This window comes from Acanthochromis polyacanthus, chromosome 1 (assembly GCF_021347895.1).
Source record: "Acanthochromis polyacanthus isolate Apoly-LR-REF ecotype Palm Island chromosome 1, KAUST_Apoly_ChrSc, whole genome shotgun sequence".
Lineage (NCBI taxonomy): Eukaryota > Metazoa > Chordata > Actinopteri > Pomacentridae > Acanthochromis > Acanthochromis polyacanthus.
Window position 1 is genome coordinate 66,532,029 of NC_067113.1, and position 20,113 is coordinate 66,552,141.

Consider the following 20,113-nt stretch of genomic DNA (forward strand, 5'->3'; position numbering starts at 1 on the left):
CACTTTTGCTGGACATAATTTGTATTCTGCTTTGTTTTTGTCGCTCTCATTCACCTGAAAATAGTTCCACACTGCTGACATGACTCGTCGCTGCCCGCCTTGCAACCAAGTGTGTCGGTGCTGTAAATGTATCGGTGTCGTGGTATCGTTGGCCATTTTATGAGTGCGAGTACGAGTACTCATGCCTGGTATCGGATTGATACCCGATACCGGTATCGGCATCGGTGCATCCCTAATTAAAAGGGCAGGGCTTGCCCTTCTGTCATGTACTCAACTCCTATTGCTCTGATTTCAGAGAATTTTTGGGCAAATCAATCACTGAGGCTTTAAAGAGAGATTCAAGTCCAAGTAAACAAACTTCTTTCTTCTTCTAATGTGTGTTATCACACATAGATTTAGTGAATTATTGCTTTATTGAGGACATGCTCAGAGTTACGAGTAGCAACAAGTTATTTTGTCATCTCCTAGGGACAATAGAATGAATAATAAAAGAAATATTTTGAAGTACTTGGCTAATAATAGTACTGAACACAATTTTAATCAACCCTGCAGAGAATTACCTGGTCCTTAAGCTTCTAAATGGTTCACTCTGTACACTTGCTAGTCCTGATAATGTTTAGGGTGCTAAGCAGGTAGTTAGTGTCAGTGAACCACAACATTTGCAGGGATTTACCTCAGAAACATGTGGTCTCAGTATCATAAAACCTGTCCTACAGCACCACATTAGCACTTGTCAAGTTTCATAGAATCTGCATCACATGGAGGACATACTAACATTATGAAAGGTGAAAGTGAATCCTCCATGAGGTCGCCTAGCAGTTTCTTGAGCAGTGATTTTGAAGTTTAGTGTGGTTTATCTGGCTCCCACCATCTTGTCATTTTCTGACTCCTCCTAACTCCCAGTTAATCCAAAAAAGAACAAAGAAGTGGAGTGAGTGTGGAGCTGAAGAAATTAGTGATGGAGACTAAAACCGTGTTCGTACCAGGCTATAAACGTGTTTATTACTGCTGTAAAGTTTGTCATTTTTTAATTTATTATGGCTTTATCGTAGAGGACAGAGAGAGAAAGAGGAAATGTGGGGAGAAGAGTGGAAGAAAGACCTGCAGCAAATGGTCGTGGGTCAGACTATTGCCCCCTGTTCATGGATCACTCACTCAACCGGTTGACATCCCAGTTTGTCATTTTAATTTGTGAGTCTAAGGGGACTTACTCACTTTTGGAGTTGGGACTTTGAAGAACTGCAGTGTGGGAAGTTGATTCTTGTACGAAAATTCCAAAATACGACACAAGTTTCTGAAAACACAAAAATTAGCCATGGAATTTCCTGCACTAGTTTAGGGAGCAGGTACCACAGAACTCCTGTGACATTTTACCACGGGGCAGTTAAAGGCGAGTTAAACTTTTGACAAAAGACTGAGTTTGTGGCCACTATGGCTTGCTTAAGTGCCTGAATATTTTATGAGAGGTGTCCTTAATGTAACAAAGAATATATTTTAAAGGGATCGCTCATGGGAGTAGACCCAAAAACATCATGGATACTGCAGGCATGATTTGCAAACAGCTATGACTCACATCTTGCTCTGCAGTGTATTTGGGTGATATCATCACCAATCAGACTAAGTTTAAACTATTTATGTGGAAGTTTTCAGAGTCAGTTTTCATAATCTGGTCATTCAAACAACATACATGAGTCACCATGAGGACACAGTTCCAGAGGGAAAACTCTCAAATCTGAGCTAATAATCCTGATGATGATATGGGGATATTGTCAGCGTCATTCTGTTGTCTCCTCAGACACAAACTGAGAGACTCCCTCACAAACTGGATGTGTGAGAATTTGGTGAAAACTGATTAAAGATCAAGTTCTATTTTGGTAAACAGCATCAGTGTTTTTGGAACATCACGGCACCTCAGCTGCAGCTTTCAGTCTAACATTATTTTTCAAAAAAGTCTGTCACCCACAATTTAATGGAGTTTTGAGACCAAAATCTAATCACAAGTAGTCAGAAGGGATGGATTTTATATGCAGCGTTAATCACGGACACAATTCCAGTATATAATTTCTGTGCTTTTAACAGATTATTTAGTCTATGTTTAACAAGTGGCCTTTCCAAGAAGAAAACTGTCTTAAATATGTCCAGCGCTGCTCTAGTTGAAGCGGGGAAAGTCAAGTCATTCACTTTTCCCGTAAAGAAGACCATAGAAATGGTTCTCCAGAGAACAGCAGAAAGACGGCCAGTTCTTGTGGCTGTCCAAGCCATCTTGAACTTCTCAGGAACATGTGCTATAGGCATGCGTCAGCAGCTGAAAAACAAGACTGAGAGGGAAAGTGTCTGGGATGGAAACTGCTGACTTCATTTGCACTGGAGCAACTATATTTGAGATTGGGCAACTGTGTGACAGGGGACTCCCTTCAGAAAAAAACATCCAGATGGCTCGGTCATCTAGCGGCTTTTTAAGTGTCCCTGTGAGTGTGGGTGAGTGAGAGTATTCATAACCTCGGGCGCTGCGATCCAGACACACGTGAATATTATTTTCTCAGACCAGAGCCGTCTGTTTGAGTCTGACTGTGGGAGCAGACTGGAGGGTGGAGGCCAGACTGTGGAGCTGAAAACCATTACCTTCACTTTAGAAGTCTTTAATTTACCGCCGTGATCAATAGATGATTGTAATTAAAGTGTTGATCATCTAACTCTGCTTTCGCCCACATCTTTGTGGGGGTTTTCTTCGTGTTATAATTTAGAAGATGCGTGTTCTCATGGCTCTGTGGGTGGTGCTGCTTCTTCTGTGGAATTTATGATGAAACAGAGTTTGGTTAGATGTCAGTGTCCGCCCACAAACTCAGCCTGTGCATCGTGTGTTCCTGATAAGAGGTCTAAAGGAGGCCCAGAACTTACCAGCAACTTTTTGAATAAGTCAGCTGAGTGCAGTTTAGCTGACAGCATCATAAAGTTAAAAAAAAAAGGGCTTCATATGAAACCCGTGGAAAACTGAATGTTTTTGACTTTTCTTTAGTTTTACAGCACTGTTTTGTTTATGCTTTAGAACACTGAAAATGCTTTCGGGAAATGATTCATGTGGTTGGGAATTGGGAAAAACACACTTTGGGCTCACTGGTGTATTGTTCAATAAAACACTGTGTACTGTATTACAGGCTTGTGCCAGAGACTGGACAATGGGAGATGAATTAGCATGAAAATACACCAGGATTTCATAATAAATATGGAATAAAACCAGAAATGCTCTTCTCAGTGACAAAGAGCACATTTCCTGAAAGAAAATTACTAATAGTATTTAGAGAACTGGAACATTTTATAATTTACCTGCTTCATCTTTGTATTTTTATTCAGAATTACATCAGAATATTCACTGCCATTGGTTGAAGTTTCAGTGGATCAGATACAATGACTGAAATGTAGATCTAAAAGGAAATCAGGGTTTATGGGGTGAATTCTCTTAGACAAACAGTGTAACAGATATTTAAGTTATAAAACCTTCAATTTATCCTCATTATTCCTCATACTTCCACATTCTTATCGTTTAGGATCTCTGTGTGAAGTTTTTTAAATGAATGCCTAAAGGCTAAGGAAAAACACTCCACATAAAATATGTTGCAACTTTTTGTTCATTTAAACATATTAGGAGATTTGATAAATTAATATTTAAATAAATATATACAGTAAAGCCTGATATTATTCATACACCTCGCGAATTTTGATTTAAAGTTACTTTTATTCAACCAGCAAGTTTTCTTTGTTATTGGAAATGACACAGGTTTTTCCCAAAAGATAAGATGATGTGAAGAGGCATCATTGGGGAAAACAAATGATGCTTTTATTTACATTTAAAAGTAACTTTAAGTTAAAATATGATGTTCACCCACTTTTTCCAGGGCTTAATATTTTAAAAAGTCATCTTTACCACTCCCCTGTGTTAGTAAACAAGTCTGTTCACAGACAAATAAAGCATTGGCAGAATAACGAACAGAAACAAACAAATACAAAAACAAATACAAAGAAACAGCTAACTAGAACAGCTCAGCAGAGTAGCAGCAGCAGTCACCTCTGCAGCCCCTAATTCTAGTGTCATTAATTGGAGAAATTTAATTAAGATATCTTTACATTATATATATATATATATATATATATATATATATATATATATATACACACGTGGACAAAATTGTTGGTACCCCTCAGTTAAAGAAGGAAAAACCCACAATTCTCACTGAAATCACTTGAAACTCACAAAAGTAACAATAAATAAAAATTTATTGAAAATTAAATAATCAAAATCAGCCATCAATTTTGAATTGTTGATTAACATAATTATTTAAAAAAACAAACTAATGAAATAGGGCTGGACAAAAATGATGGTACCCATAACTTAATATTTTGTTGCACAACCTTTTGAGGCAATCACTGCAATTAAACGATTTCTGTATTTGTCAATGAGCGTTCTGCAGCTGTCAACAGGTATTTTGGCCCACTCCTCATGAGCAAACAGCTCCAGTTGTCTCAGGTTTGATGGGTGTCTTCTCCAAATGACATGTTTCAGCTCCTTCCACATATGTTCAATGGGATTCAGATCTGGGCTCATAGAAGGCCACTTTAGAATAGTCCAACGCTTTTCTCTCAGCCATTCTTGGGTGTTTTTGGCCGTGTGTTTTGGATCGTTGTCCTGTTGGAAGACCCATGACCTGCGACTGAGACCAAGCTTTCTGACACTAGACAGCACATTTCTCTCCAGAATGCCTTGATAGTCTTCAGATTTCATCGTACCTTGCACACTTTCAAGACACCCTGTGCCAGATGCAGCAAAGCAGCCCCAAAACATTACTGAGCCTCCTCCATGTTTCACTATAGGGACAGTGTTCTTTTCTTCGTATGCTTGGTTTTTGAGTCTATGAACATAGAGTTGATGTGCTTTACCAAAAAGCTCCAGTTTGGTCTCATCTGTCCAAAGGACATTCTCCCAGAAGCTTTGTGGCTTGTCAACATGCATTTTTGCAAATTCCAGTCTGGCTTTTTTATGAGTTTTTTTCAGCAGTGGTGTCCTCCTTGGTCGTCTCCTATGAAGTCCACTTTGGCTCAAACAACGACGAATGGTGCGATCTGACACTGATGTACCTTGGCCTTGGAGTTCACCTTTAATTTCTTTGGAGGTTGCTCTGGGCTCTTTGGATACAATTCCAACGATCCGTCTCTTCAATTTGTCATCAGTTTTCCTCTTGCGGCCACGTCCAGGGAGGTTGGCTACTGTCCCGTGGGTCTTGAACTTCTGAATAATATGAGCCACTGTTGTCACAGGAACTTCAAGCTGTTTAGAGATGGTCTTATAGCCTTTACCTTTAAGATGTTTGTCTGTAATATTTTTTCGGATGTCCTGGGACAATTCTCTCCTTCGCTTTCTGTTGTCCATGTTCAGTGTGGTACACACCTTTTCACCAAACAGCAGGGTGACTACTTGTCTCCCTTTAAATAGGCAGACTGACTGATTATGAGTTTGGAAACACCTGTGATGTCAATTAAATGACACACCTGAGTTAATCATGTCACTCTGGTCAAATAGTTTTCAATCTTTTATAGAGGTACCATCATTTTTGTCCAGGCCTGTTTCATTAGTTTGTTTTTTTAAATAATTATGTTAATCAACAATTCAAAAGTAATGGCTGTTTTTGATTATTTAATTTTCAATAAATTTTTATTTATTGTTACTTTTGTGAGTTTCAAGTGATTTCAGTGAGAATTGTGGGTTTTTCCTTCTTTAACTGAGGGGTACCAACAATTTTGTCCACGTGTGTATATATATAGTGCCTTGTGAAAGTATTCGGCCCCCTTGAACTTTTCAACCTTTCGCCACATTTCAGGCTTCAAACATAAAGATATAAAATTTTAATTTTTTGTCAAGAATCAACAACAATTGGGACACAATCGTGAAGTGGAATGAAATTTATTGGATATTTTATACTTTTTTAACAAATAAAAAACTGAAAAGTGGGGCGTGCAATATTATTCGGCCCCTTTACTTTCAGTGCAGCAAACTCACTCCAGAAGTTCAGTGAGGATCTCTGAATGATCCAATGTTGTCCTAAATGACTGATGATGATAAATAGAATCCACCTGTGTGTAATCAAGTCTCCGTATAAATGCACCTGCTCTGTGATAGTCTCAGGGTTCTGTTTAAAGTGCAGAGAGCATCATGAAGACCAAGGAACACACCAGGCAGGTCCGAGATACTGTTGTGGAGAAGTTTAAAGCCGGATTTGGATACAAAAAGATTTCCCAAGCTTTAAACATCTCAAGGAGCACTGTGCAAGCAATCATATTGAAATGGAAGGAGTATCAGACCACTGCAAATCTACCAAGACCTGGCCGTCCCTCTAAACTTTCACCTGGAACAAGGAGAAGACTGATCAGAGATGCAGCCAAGAGGCCCATGATCACTCTGGATGAACTGCAGAGATCTACAGCTGAGGTGGGAGAGTCTGTCCATAGGACAACAATCAGTCGTACACTGCACAAATCTGGCCTTTATGGAAGAGTGGCAAGAAGAAAGCCATTTCTCAAAGATATCCATAAAAAGTCTCGTTTGAAGTTTGCCACAAGCCGCCTGGGAGACACACCAAACATGTGGAAGAAGGTGCTCTGGTCAGATGAAACCAAAATCGAACTTTTTGGCCACAATGCAAAACCATATGTTTGGCGTAAAAGCAACACAGCTCATCACCCTGAACACACCATCCCCACTGTCAAACATGGTGGTGGCAGCCTCGTGGTTTGGGCCTGCTTTTCTTCAGCAGGGACAGGGAAGATGGTTAAAATTGATGGGAAGATGAATGGAGCCAAACACAGGACCATTCTGGAAGAAAACCTGTTGGAGTCTGCAAAAGACCTGAGACTGGGACGGAGATTTATCTTCCAACAGGACAATGATCCAAAACATAAAGCCAAATCTACACTGGAATGGTTCACAAATAAACGTATCCAGGTGTTAGAATGGCCAAGTCAAAGTCCAGACCTGAATCCAATCGAGAATCTGTGGGCAGAGCTGAAGACTGCTGTTCACAAACGCTCTCCATCCAACCTCACTGAGCTCCAGCTGTTTTGCAAGGAAGAATGGGCAAGAATTTCAGTCTCTCGATGTGCAAAACTGATAGAGACATACCCCAAGCGACTTGCAGCTGTAATTGCAGCAAAAGGTGGCGCTACAAAGTATTAATGCAAGGGGGCCGAATAATATTGCACGCCCCACTTTTCAGGTTTTTATTTGTTAAAAAAGTTTAAAATATCCAATAAATTTCGTTCCACTTCACGATTGTGTCCCACTTGTTGTTGATTCTTGACAAAAAATTAAAATTTTATATCTTTATGTTTGAAGCCTGAAATGTGGCGAAAGGTTGAAAAGTTCAAGGGGGCCGAATACTTTCACAAGGCACTGTATATATATATATATATATATATATATATATATATATATATATATGTACAACACCATTTTTGTACAGGTACTCTGAGAAGATGCCACAGTTCAGGAAGTTGGCGACTTCTTCAAACAAATCGGTATCATCAAGGTGAGTAATAAATATATATATATATATATATATATATAATGTAAAGATGTCTTAATTAAATTTCTCCAATTAATGACACTAGAATTAGGGGCTGCAGAGGTGACCGCTGCTGCTACTCTGCTGAGCTATTCTAGTTAGCTGTTTTTTTGTATTTGTTTTTGTATTTGTTTGTTTCTGTTCATTATTCTGCCACTGCTTTATTTGTCTGTGAACAGACTTGTTTACTAACACAGGGGAGTGGTAAAGATGATTTTTCAAATATAAAGCCCTGGAAAAAGTGGGTCAACATCATTAGCTTTGGTACAGGCTACTTCAGCAGCTAGCTGTAAGCAGCCAGTCATTGCTATATTTATCACTATTAACACAAAAAGCATTTATTTTAGGTGTTTGTGTTGATAGGAGCCAGCTGAAGCAGTTCAGGCCTTTTTTTGTAGATTTTCTGACATGTAAAACTAGGAGGAGACTGTGGGTTCGAACCAGAACTCACTGGAGGGATAACATATCTTATCTGACCTGGGAACGCCTTGAGATCCCAGGAGAAACAGGAAAATGCTGCTGGAGAGAATGAACTCCCTGTTTACCCTGCTGCCACTATGACCCGACTCTGGATAAGCTGAAAAAAAAGAAAAGAAAGGAGCAACATATCTGTACCTCTGTACAGTTACAATCAACAACGTATATGCTCCCTTTGTAGCCAAACACGAGGAAATACTGCATGTCCACACTTTGGAGTGTCCTGATGTTCATTATTTTAGTTGTGAGACTTTGTGGAGTCCACATATTTTTTCTACCGTGCGCTGTATTGCTAAATGATGAGTCACCCCTCAATCTTTAGAGACAATAAAGGAGGGTCTGTTTTTTTTCTTACTACATCTAAGAAAATTCTTTGGAAATGCAAACCTCCCCGTGGTTTGAATATTGCCGGCTAGTGAATGTCTTTCTTTTATATTGACAACTTTTAAAAAGGCATTAAATGCTATCAAGATAGTTGCTGATTTGGTTCAATCCTCCTATTTTGACTTGCATATTGCCTTGTCCTGCATTTATATGCAAATTAGTCACATTGATATAAACTTGTATCGATCTGTGTGAAGGGTAGGAAAAGAAAAATAAGGAAATGAGTCGGTGAGTCACAGTGGATGATAAGGATAAAGACAATATGTTTCTCTTTCTTTCTTTCCACATGGTTTCGGTTCTGCCATGGCTGTATGACAGAGCTACAACAGCTGCTGTGTCAGATACATCCGCTCATGGAGATCAGAGTGTGTCCGCTCACACTGGGGCTTTTTGTAGGAAAAGGCTGCAGAATAATCTAATCCTACAGGTCACGGCAAAGGCCTCTGTCTCAGCCAGGGCGTGAAAAATCAATATACAGGGAAAAAAGTCAAGATATACGACCATATCAGTAGAACCGTTACATAGAAACAACAAGGCCAGTAGACTCGCATGCTGTATGCTTGATCTAGAAACTTTAAGTTGATATTATGAGGTTTGGATTTAATTCTATATTTTGTTCCCGTGCTACTCCTTGACTATTCTCATGTTGAAGGAATTTCAAAACCCAGATTTTTCTTCCCAGTTTTTTAAAGTTCTATGTGGTTCAGTAAATAGGAATCCCCACCACTAAACAATAACAGAATGTCCTAATACCAATCCTGTAGACCAGCCCAGGAGAGACAATTATGACATCCAGAACTGTTCCGTGAAATCCAGACTGATAACATGCTGCATGTTCAGTTTTATTTGAATGGATGACTCAACATGGGAATAGATTATTGGGAAATCAGTGCATTTGTTTCATTTCTGAGAATCATATCAATAGCAGCCTCGTGTCAATGAGTGAACTCTGAACTTGGAGTCAGGTTGTAGTTAGCCTAGTTAACAGCATTGTCCAAGGCCAATTACAACAGTGTTTCTGCAGAAATTAGCCTGTCAAATTTAATGGTTTTCAATGCCATTTTAATACTGTACTGTAAAAATTTTAATGTCATGACTGTGAACTCAACAAATTACACAGGTTTGTTTTTTTTTTTATAAAAGATGACTTTTATATAAAAACTGTCCTTACATTTCACTCTTTCTGAACCAGAAACCACCCCTGACCACCCACAGGCTGCAGTCATTCTCTGAAATCTATGTTTTCTAGCCATTTTTGCTGGAATTTGCATTTCCCCATTCCCCAGTTCTCCTCCACCTGGTCCAGCCTTCCAGCCACTTTAAAAACATGCAGTTTTTGGCCATTGTACCCCACCGGCCGGAACAATAATCGCAATGCTTCGGCATGCTTATGCAGATGCACATATCTGACGAATCACAGTCTATAATTATATATTATTATATTATTATTATCAAATATTTTTCTTGAAAACTGCAGAAAGAATTTTTAATGCCACTGAGAATCAAATGTAATAATTTTAATGCCATTTAAGGCCTTAATTCAAAATCAATTTAATGACTATTAATGCTTGTTAATGCCCTGCAGAAACCCTGCATAAGTAGCTACCCTGGAGTAGGTACTTTATTCTCCAGTGAAGCTGTCCTAAAATGAGATTCTACAGTGGTGGCTCCTGTGATGTGAAACCACAGAACGGTTTGGCTTGCACTAAAACAGCCTACTGAGGAGTTGGCTGGAGTGTTTTTGAACTCTGTGAGGAGTCAGAGTACCTGTTTCAGTCTTTATGCTAAACTAGGCTAATCACAATCTCCCCAGGAAGTTTTAAGCTGTGCACATTAAAAAAGGCCACAAAAACATTTAAAAAGGAAGGAACACAATGCCTGATTTGTCCCTCAGCTCTATTGATCACACTGTCAGATCGCTGGTTTTCAGTAAGTTCTAGACAAAGCTGACAGACACAGCATACACACGTGGACAAAATTGTTGGTACCCCTCAGTTAAAGAAGGAAAAACCCACAATTCTCACTGAAATCACTTGAAACTCACAAAAGTAACAATAAATAAAAAATTATTGAAAATTAAATAATCAAAAACAGCCATTAATTTTGAATTGTTGATGAACATAATTATTTAAAAAAACAAACTAATGAAACAGGCCTGGACAAAAATGATGGTACCTCTATAAAAGATTGAAAACTATTTGACCAGAGTGACATGATTAACTCAGGTGTGTCATTTAATTGACATCACAGGTGTTTCCAAACTCATAATCAGTCAGTCTGCCTATTTAAAGGGAGACAAGTAGTGACCCTGCTGTTTGGTGAAAAGGTGTGTACCACACTGAACATGGACAACAGAAAGCGAAGGAGAGAATTGTCCCAGGACATCCGAAAAAAAATTATAGACAAACATCTTAAAGGTAAAGGCTATAAGACCATCTCTAAACAGCTTGAAGTTCCAGTGACAACAGTGGCTCATATTATTCAGAAGTTCAAGACCCACGGGACAGTAGCCAACCTCCCTGGACGTGGCCGCAAGAGGAAAATTGATGACAAATTGAAGAGACGGATCGTTGGAATTGTATCCAAAGAGCCCAGAGCAACCTCCAAAGAAATTAAAGGTGAACTCCAAGGCCAAGGTACATCAGTGTCAGATCGCACCATTCGTCGTTGTTTGAGCCAAAGTGGACTTCATGGGAGACGACCAAGGAGGACACCACTGCTGAAAAAAACTCATAAAAAAGCCAGACTGGAATTTGCAAAAATGCATGTTGACAAGCCACAAAGCTTCTGGGAGAATGTCCTTTGGACAGATGAGACCAAACTGGAGCTTTTTGGTAAGGCACATCAACTCTATGTTCATAGACTCAAAAAGCAAGCATACGAAGAAAAGAACACTGTCCCTACGGTGAAACATGGAGGAGGCTCAGTAATGTTTTGGGGCTGCTTTGCTGCATCTGGCACAGGGTGTCTTGAAAGTGTGCAAGGTACGATGAAATCTGAAGACTATCAAGGCATTCTGGAGAGAAATGTGCTGTCTAGTGTCAGAAAGCTTGGTCTCAGTCGCAGGTCATGGGTCTTCCAACAGGACAACGATCCAAAACACACGGCCAAAAACACCCAAGAATGGCTGAGAGAAAAGCGTTGGACTATTCTAAAGTGGCCTTCTATGAGCCCAGATCTGAATCCCATTGAACATATGTGGAAGGAGCTGAAACATGCCATTTGGAGAAGACACCCATCAAACCTGAGACAACTGGAGCTGTTTGCTCATGAGGAGTGGGCCAAAATACCTGTTGACAGCTGCAGAACGCTCATTGACAAATACAGAAATCGTTTAATTGCAGTGATTGCCTCAAAAGGTTGTGCAACAAAATATTAAGTTATGGGTACCATCATTTTTGTCCAGCCCTATTTCATTAGTTTGTTTTTTTTAAATAATTATGTTAATCAACAATTCAAAAGTGATGGCTGATTTTGATTATTTAATTTTCAATAAATTTTTATTTATTGTTACTTTTGTGAGTTTCAAGTGATTTCAGTGAGAATTGTGGGTTTTTCCTTCTTTAACTGAGGGGTACCAACAATTTTGTCCACGTGTGTATGTGATGGGAGGAGGGATGTTTCCAACAGCATCAGTCTAATCTAACATGCAGTAAATCTTGCTGTAAGTACAGAACTGACAGAGTTTGATGTCACATTTCTCTGTGGCTGTCAATAACAGGAGTCATGATTGCCTGATATCCAGTATTTAAATAAAACAGATATGGGATCTGTGTATTACGACTCTTATCAGTCTTTAGAAGTGGTGAACCCACACAAGCTTCCACTTGATCATCTCTTTGCAGACGCTGACCAAGTTTAAAGAGCATGCTGCAGAAAACAGTTTATCAGTAACACATCTTTAAGCAGAATAAACTTGTGGTTCACTCACATGTGTCTGCTTCTGTCTATCTTGTCTGCATGTACGTCTGTGGAAACCAATCTTCAGTGCAGCGTCTTACATCTGCAGCTCATTTCAGGCGGCTGGTTTTCAGGCTGCACTGTGATTGGGAAGCGGAGCACTGGACCATCACACATCCAGCTCTGTTTATCTCTGACTCTCAAACAAAAGCCTCCCAGTTCCTGTCTGCTTAACGCCTCAAATCCACAATCTGCTCTCCCAATCTGATTTTCTTTTCGTTATTTTCCTCTTTTGCTCTTTTCCTGCCAGAATGAGATCCCCTTCTGTTTATGGCCTTATGACGAAGATCTATTTCTCAGGAGGCAGAGAGGGAGACGAGTGTAAACGGACAGGGCCGATTAATTAGCCACAAGCTGGAGAGTGAGAAGCTATAGAAGCCCTCTGGCCTGAACACATGCTGACTGGGAAAACACTGCTTGTTGTTGGCCCGCCAACACTAAAAGCATCTAGCTGTTAAACGATTTCTTTATCAAGAGCACAACCTAGTGGGAATGAATGCAACTGAACTTACTGTTGCATGAACTGTACTTTATACTTTATTTTTAAGGAAAAGCACATTCTACATTACTGTTCAAAAGTTTGTGGTCACTTAGAAATGTCCTTATTTTTGAAAGAAAAGCATTTTTTTCAGTGAAGATAACATTAAATGAATGATAAATCCAGTGTAGACAGTGTTAATGTGGTAAATGACTATTGTAGCTGGAAACGGCTGATTTTTAATGGAATATCTCCATAGGGGTACAGAGGAACATTTCCAGCAACCATAACTCCTGTGTTCTAATGCTACATTGTGTTAGCTAATGGTGTTGAAAGGCTCATTGATGATTAGAAAACCCTTGTGCAGTTATGTTAGAACATGGATAAAAGTGTGAGTTTTCATGGAGAACATGAAATTGTCTAGGTGAGCCTAAGCTTTTGAACAGCAGTGTGTGATTATTTTTGACTTCTGAATTGGAGTAACTGTGACTTCAGCTATTTTTCCCTTGAGGATCAATAAATTGATTCTGACTGATCACTCAGCCCTCAGTCTTTGTTTTAAGTCACCTTAAAGAACACAATTTTAGCTAAAACTATGTTATATACATAAATTCTCACAACGGGGTTCACTGACTTACCAGTATTATTTAGTACTTAGAGTTTGACACTGAAACTTTAGATGTCATGTAAGCAACAAACCATTTATTTAGTCAATCTGAAATGTTTCGGACAATATCTTAATGTTTTATGGTTAAACTTAACATTAAAACTTTTTGATCCTGTTTATAAATCGGCTATAAATCTTGGTTTCCAACCTTAACTATTCTTAAATACTTAAACATTCACAATGAAATGCAGACAATAAAAATTAAAGGCAACATTATCCTTTATATTGATCCATGAACAAACACACAGCTTTCATCAGCTTTTAAGTCAGATGTTGCTGAATGATGATTAACCCAAATTTTTCAAATCAGTAGAAACAAAACCACATAAAAAGAATTTTCTCATGTGGAAAAAAAGTCTAAACTCTGCAAACTTTGGCAGAATATTTGTGTCCATACATGATGTGACTGCTAATAGGATACAGAGTCGTGGGCATGCCAGTAAAACATTTCACAGGAACTTAAAACTGATACAAACAGGTAATAAATACTCTAACACTAATCAGTGGAATAAAAAAGTGCTTTAAAAGACAGTGTAGGACAAAAAGGTCCACTTACTTTGCAAAACATGAAAGCTACAACAATTTAAATATTTTTATTAACAGTGTTAATATATAATTAATACATATACATACACTACCAGTCTAAAGTTTGGACACACTTCCTCATTTAACGGTTTTTCTTTATTTTCATGACTATTTACATTGTAGATTCTCACTGAAGGCATCAAAACTATGAATGAACACATATGGAATTATGTAGTAAAGAATAAAGTGTGAAATAAGTCAGAACATGTTTTATATTTTAGATTCTTTGCTTTGGTTACTGCTTTACTCACTCTCTGCATTCTCTGGATGGGCTTCATGAGGTAGAACCTGAAATGGTTCTCCAACAGTCCTGAAGGAGTTCCAGAGATGCTGAGCACTTGTTGGTTCTTTTTCCTTCACTCTGTGGTCAGTCTTATCCCAAACCACCTGGACTGGGTTTAGGTCAGGTGACTGTGAAGGCCAGGTCATGTGATGTAGCACTCCATCATCTCCTTCTTGGTCAAATAGTCCTTCCACAGCCTGGAGGTATGTTTAGGGTCATTGTCCTGTTGAAAAATAAATGATGGTCCAACTAAACACTAACTGGATGTTATGTTGCTGCAGGATGCTGTGGTAGCCATGCTGGTTCAGGGTTCCTTCAGTTTGGAATAAATCCCCAACAGAGTCATGAGCAAAGCAGCCCACACCATCACACTTCCACCTCCATGCTTCAAGGTGGGAACCATGCATGTAGAGACCATCTGTTCACCTTTTCTGGTCTCACAAAGACACGGAGGGTGGAAACAAAGATCTGAAAGTTGGACTCATCAGATCAGAGCACAGATTTCCACTGGTCTAATGTCGATTCCTGGTGTTTCTTGGTCCAAACAAATCTCTTCTGCTTGTTGCTTTTCCTTCATAGTGGTTTCTTAGCAGCTCTTTGACCATAAAGTCCTGATTGGTCAGTCTCCTCTGAACAGTTGATGTAGAGATGTGTCTGCTGCTCTGTGTGGCATTTATCTGGGCTCTAATCTGAGCTGCTGTTAACTTTCCATTTCTGAGACTCGGATGAACTTCTCCTCAGCAGCAGAGGAGACTTGGTCTTCCTTTCCTCATATGAGCCAGTTTGGTCGTAGGGCTGGATGGTTTTTGTGACTGGACTTGGGGATACATGCAACGTTTTTGCAATTTTCCAACTGACTGACCTTCAGTTCTTAAAGTAATGATGGACTCTCGTTTCTCTTTACTGAACTGATTGGTTCTTACATAAGGTGGACTAACAGTTGTCAAATGGAGCTGTCAACTGTGGACCAACCTGACCTCTGCACAACACAACTGATGGTCCAAACCCCATTAAGAAAGCAAAGAAATGCCACAAAATAACCTTGACAAGGAACACCTGTGAAGTGAAAACCATTTCAGGTTCTACCTCATGAAGCTCATCCAGAGAATGCCAAGAGTGAACAAAGCAGTAATCAAAGCACATATTTTGAGGAATCTAATATATAAAACATATTTCACACTTTTTTGTTTACTACATAACTCCATATGTGTTCATTCATAGTTTTGATGCCTTCAGCTTGAATCTAGAATGTAGAAAGTAGTAAAAAACATTGAATTAGAAGGTTGTATCTAAACTTTTGACTGCTGGTGAACAAAATTGTGGGTACCCTTCTGTAAGAGAAAGAAAACCCTCACTGAAATAACTTGAAACTGACAAAAGTGATAATAAATTTGAAAAAATCCTGAAAATTAACGAAAACCAGACATTGGGGTTTTTTTGTATTGTGGTCCAACAGAATCATTTAAAAAAATAAACTAATGAAACTGGTCTTGACAAAAATGATGGCACTCTTAACTTAATATTTTGTTACACAACCTATAGTGTGTAGTTACACTAATGACACAACACATATTGTATCCATCTTAAGTAGCATCTTCAAACTTTCTGGGTGTAAAAGTGTTAAGTTAAAGAAATAAAATAAAGCATCTTTATCCAACAATAAAATATTACCTTTACAGCTGATATTGAAGTGGACCGTGCTGAGCAACATTAGCGTTCATTTAGGGCTTTTTTGATGAAAGTCCTGTGATAGACTGGTGACCTGTCCAGGTGTCCCCTGCCTTCACCCTAAGTCAGCTGGGATAGACTCCAGCCTCCTAATGATCCTGATGAGGATTAAGCGGTGTATAGATGATGGATGGATGGATTTGAAATTCCCCTCAGCTCCAGAGTAGTTGACTGTCATTTCAGGTCAGTGTTTTGTTATACAGCCTGTAAATTCATCATTTTTTCAGTGGTGTTTTTAAAAAAGGATGCTAATGTGGCTCAGCACAGTCAACTTCTATATGAGTCTCAAAAGGTAATATTTTATCATTGGATAAACAAACAAAAACAATAAAAAACACTTGATGCAACTTTAAATGTTCATTTCATCTCTCTAACTTTTTTTTTTTTTTTTACATCCTTACACAAGGTTTGAAGAAGCTCTTTAAGATGGGCACGTATGTATTGTGTCACTAGTAAAACTACATACTACAGCAGACAAGAAGTTACTCAACTGACCCGTGTACCATTTTATTTCAACATATCAAACCAGATTAAAATAAACAGTTTATATATGTGCATTTTTAAAGTTGCTATGTTTACATGTGCCATTTTATCCACAACTCTATACAGTTTAGTATAAACTCTTCAGATTCAGCTGTCTTTGCACAAGACCTGAAATGATCCAACAAATTGGAAAAAATTGAGTAAAGGTTTTAAGGGAATGGAGCTCCAAGAAAAGCTCAGACTGTCTTTCTTCAGTCTGTCTCTTCTATGTACCACAGTGTTACCCAGTGTTCATCTGTCACATACTGCTCTTGATTTGTGTTGACTAGAATCAGCCGGCAGCAGCCAGACAGACGCCACCGTGAGGACAAGCAGACCAACAGTCACATACTGAGGTGTCAGGACTTACAGAAAACATGCGCTGAAATGCAGATTCACACAGAAACACAGGACGATACATCAGCAGAACAGTTTATTCAATAAATCAACATATTCATCATATTCAGAGCAACATATCTGTACAGTTCAATAAGATAAATATTTATGACACATTTTCGTGGGGTGATTCCGTAGTGTTTCTGTAGCACCTCGTACATGCACCAGTGTACTCCAACCCTGGCATTTCAATAAGACAACAGATAGAATGAGAGAAGCGCCGGAGATGTTTAATCTGATGGACCAGGAGGAAAGATTGAAATCAGGCCAACCACTCTGCTGTTTAACCTGAAGTTCAACACTTCTATCATGGAGTAAGGGCCATTTCTCATCTTAGATAACTGGACATTCCCTTCATGCCTGCCCTCCTCTCCTCTGCTGTTTCCAGTCCTTTCAGCAAACTTAAAGTGCTTTGAAACCAACCATGTTTTGAAGTGGTTATTTTAAGCTGTCAGCAGAAAACCCATCTGCATCAGGGTCAGATACTTCCACTGGTCTTAAAGGGAACGCTCCATGAGATCTGTGCTTCAACATTATTTACAAGCTGAGATTATAATGACTCAGAGTGCATTTTTTTGGCGTGAATAATAGTCCAAATATCTTGTATTGATGGAAAGTAGGTTTGTAGGAATTTAGATTTTGATTAAACAAACTTCCACAGCTTGGCAGGTTTATGAAGCTCAGCGGACAAGCTTCACATTCAGGCCAGCATCGTGCAGGCCGGGCACGTTTAGGGCGAGAGCCAAATGAGAGGAGCGAACTGAGATTTGGAAGAGGGTCTGAAACTATGAAATATTGGTTCTGAATGCTTGGTAAGGATCTGTCAGAGCAACAGTAAACACACAGGTGCAGGGCTGACGGATGGCCTCGTGCTCTTTAAGCTGCAAAAGGTAACGGTGCCCGCTGGCAGCTCCACAGACCAGCAACAAGTCTGAAAAAAAATAGGACTTTAAACCAAAAATCCTCAAGAGTGATTTCATTAAACTGCACGTGGATGGTGTTTTGAGGTTTTATGCCAAAACCTGAATAAGGGCAAAATGAGAAAAGCTCAGCTGTTTAATGGAGCACTCTCTCTGTTATTAGCTCGTAAAAAACAAACCAGCTGATTAAGACTTAAAAAGGAAAAACCCACTCACTGAATATTTTTGTAAAATTCTATAATAATCAAACACAAATAATCATTCTGAGGTGTTTGTTGACGTTATGGGTTTACTGGACAAGACGTTACAAGATCTGTAACATAGTTATTTGATTATTTTGAACCTCTAAATATCAAACTATTTGGTTGGGTTCAAAAACCCTCAGAAGTTTCCAGATGCTGCAAAGGGATTTGTGTGAGTAGAAATTAAAAAAAAAAAAAAAAAAGCATTTAAAAATAATCACATGAATGCAAATCTAAGAATCTGATGATATGCTGTGAAATATGACATGGAATTAAAGTGCCTCTTAAAGCTTCATTCACAGTAAATATAGATATTTTTCTACGTATCAATTATTCAAATACCACTGAAGAACATTCTGTCATTTCTGCAGACAAAGCTGGAAAGCTTTTAGCATGTCGGTGAAGTAAAGTCAAATTAAGTTGCAAATGTGTACTTGCAAGTGCTAACCAAACATACACTACCGTTCAAAAGTTTGGAGTCACTCAGACAACTTTATGTTCTCCATGAAAACTCCCACTTTTATCCATGTGCTAACATAACTGCACAAGGGTTTTCTAATCATCAATGAGCCTTTCATCACCATTATCTAACACAATGTAGCATTAGAACACAGGAGTGATGGTTGCTGGAAATGTTCCTCTGTACCCCTATGGAGATATTCCATTAAAAATCAGCCGTTTAAAGCTACAATAGTCATTTAGCACATTAATGATGTCTACACTGGATTCATTCATTTAAAAGTGACCCCAAAATGTTGTATGGTAGTGTAGGGAAACTTGTATATATCTGAATTTGCTGTTGTTTCAGATGCAAGGTTTAGTGATTTTCAATCCAATTCAATTTTATTTATATAGCGCCAATCACAGGTCAAATAGTCTCAAGACGCTTCACAGAACCCACATGCCTGAACCCCTGGTAGCAAGAAAAACAACCTGATTTGAGATCAATTGGGACTGATATAAATAAACAGAATTTTTAACAATCGTGACTTTAGAAAGTATCTGAAAGAATAAAAGTGACCAAAAATGCAACGACTGTGGATGAAAGGCCTTAATGTAAATCATCACTGAATGTTGGTCAGCTGTACAGTTTCTACAGAGCTCTGATCTGCAGTAACTTCAGCCACAATAACACACAACGTGCTAACACTAAGGATCGTTCTACTGCTGTTGGGACACGACCATCAAAAACAGAATGAATCCACTAGGTTGTGGTTTCTCAGACTTGTGTTTTACTCTTGCAGCCAACCACGTGGCAGAAGTAAACATCTTCACAGCAATAAGTTTTGAAGACATGCAAAATGAAATGAAAATGAATTTTCACCATATGTGATCTTTAAAATCTACAGTGTCTGTTTCTAACAGCTGCATTATAATGACTGGGACGAGTGTGTTCGGTGTGGGGAGAAACAGATCACACCTGAACTAAAACATGCTACAACGTTCTGTCCTGTGTCTTCTATGGTTCCAGTGTCTGATCATAAAGTGTGTGTCTGGCCTCATTCAACCTCCAAGGATAAACAAAAGTTATGAAACCTTAAAAGCTGGTCATGTCAACTTAGTAGGGAGGACTTGAAGCAATCCAGAGTACTTTGTGCAGTTCATAAACAACTTCCTGTGCCGTCTTCTAAAAATATCAAGACCTCACTGAGATCTCTGGGTCGCCTCTACAAGATGGTTTAAAGGAGTAACAGGCATGAAGCTATAAATAGGCAGCCAGTCTCCTTCAAACTACAGCATCTGTATCAAACGGAGGCTGAAGCCGGGTGTGAGTCACAAGAATATGAGATGAAGCAAAGCAGCATCTGGAGAGCTTCAGTCTGAGTACCGCTGTGACAACAACACTGCTTGGCATTTTTTC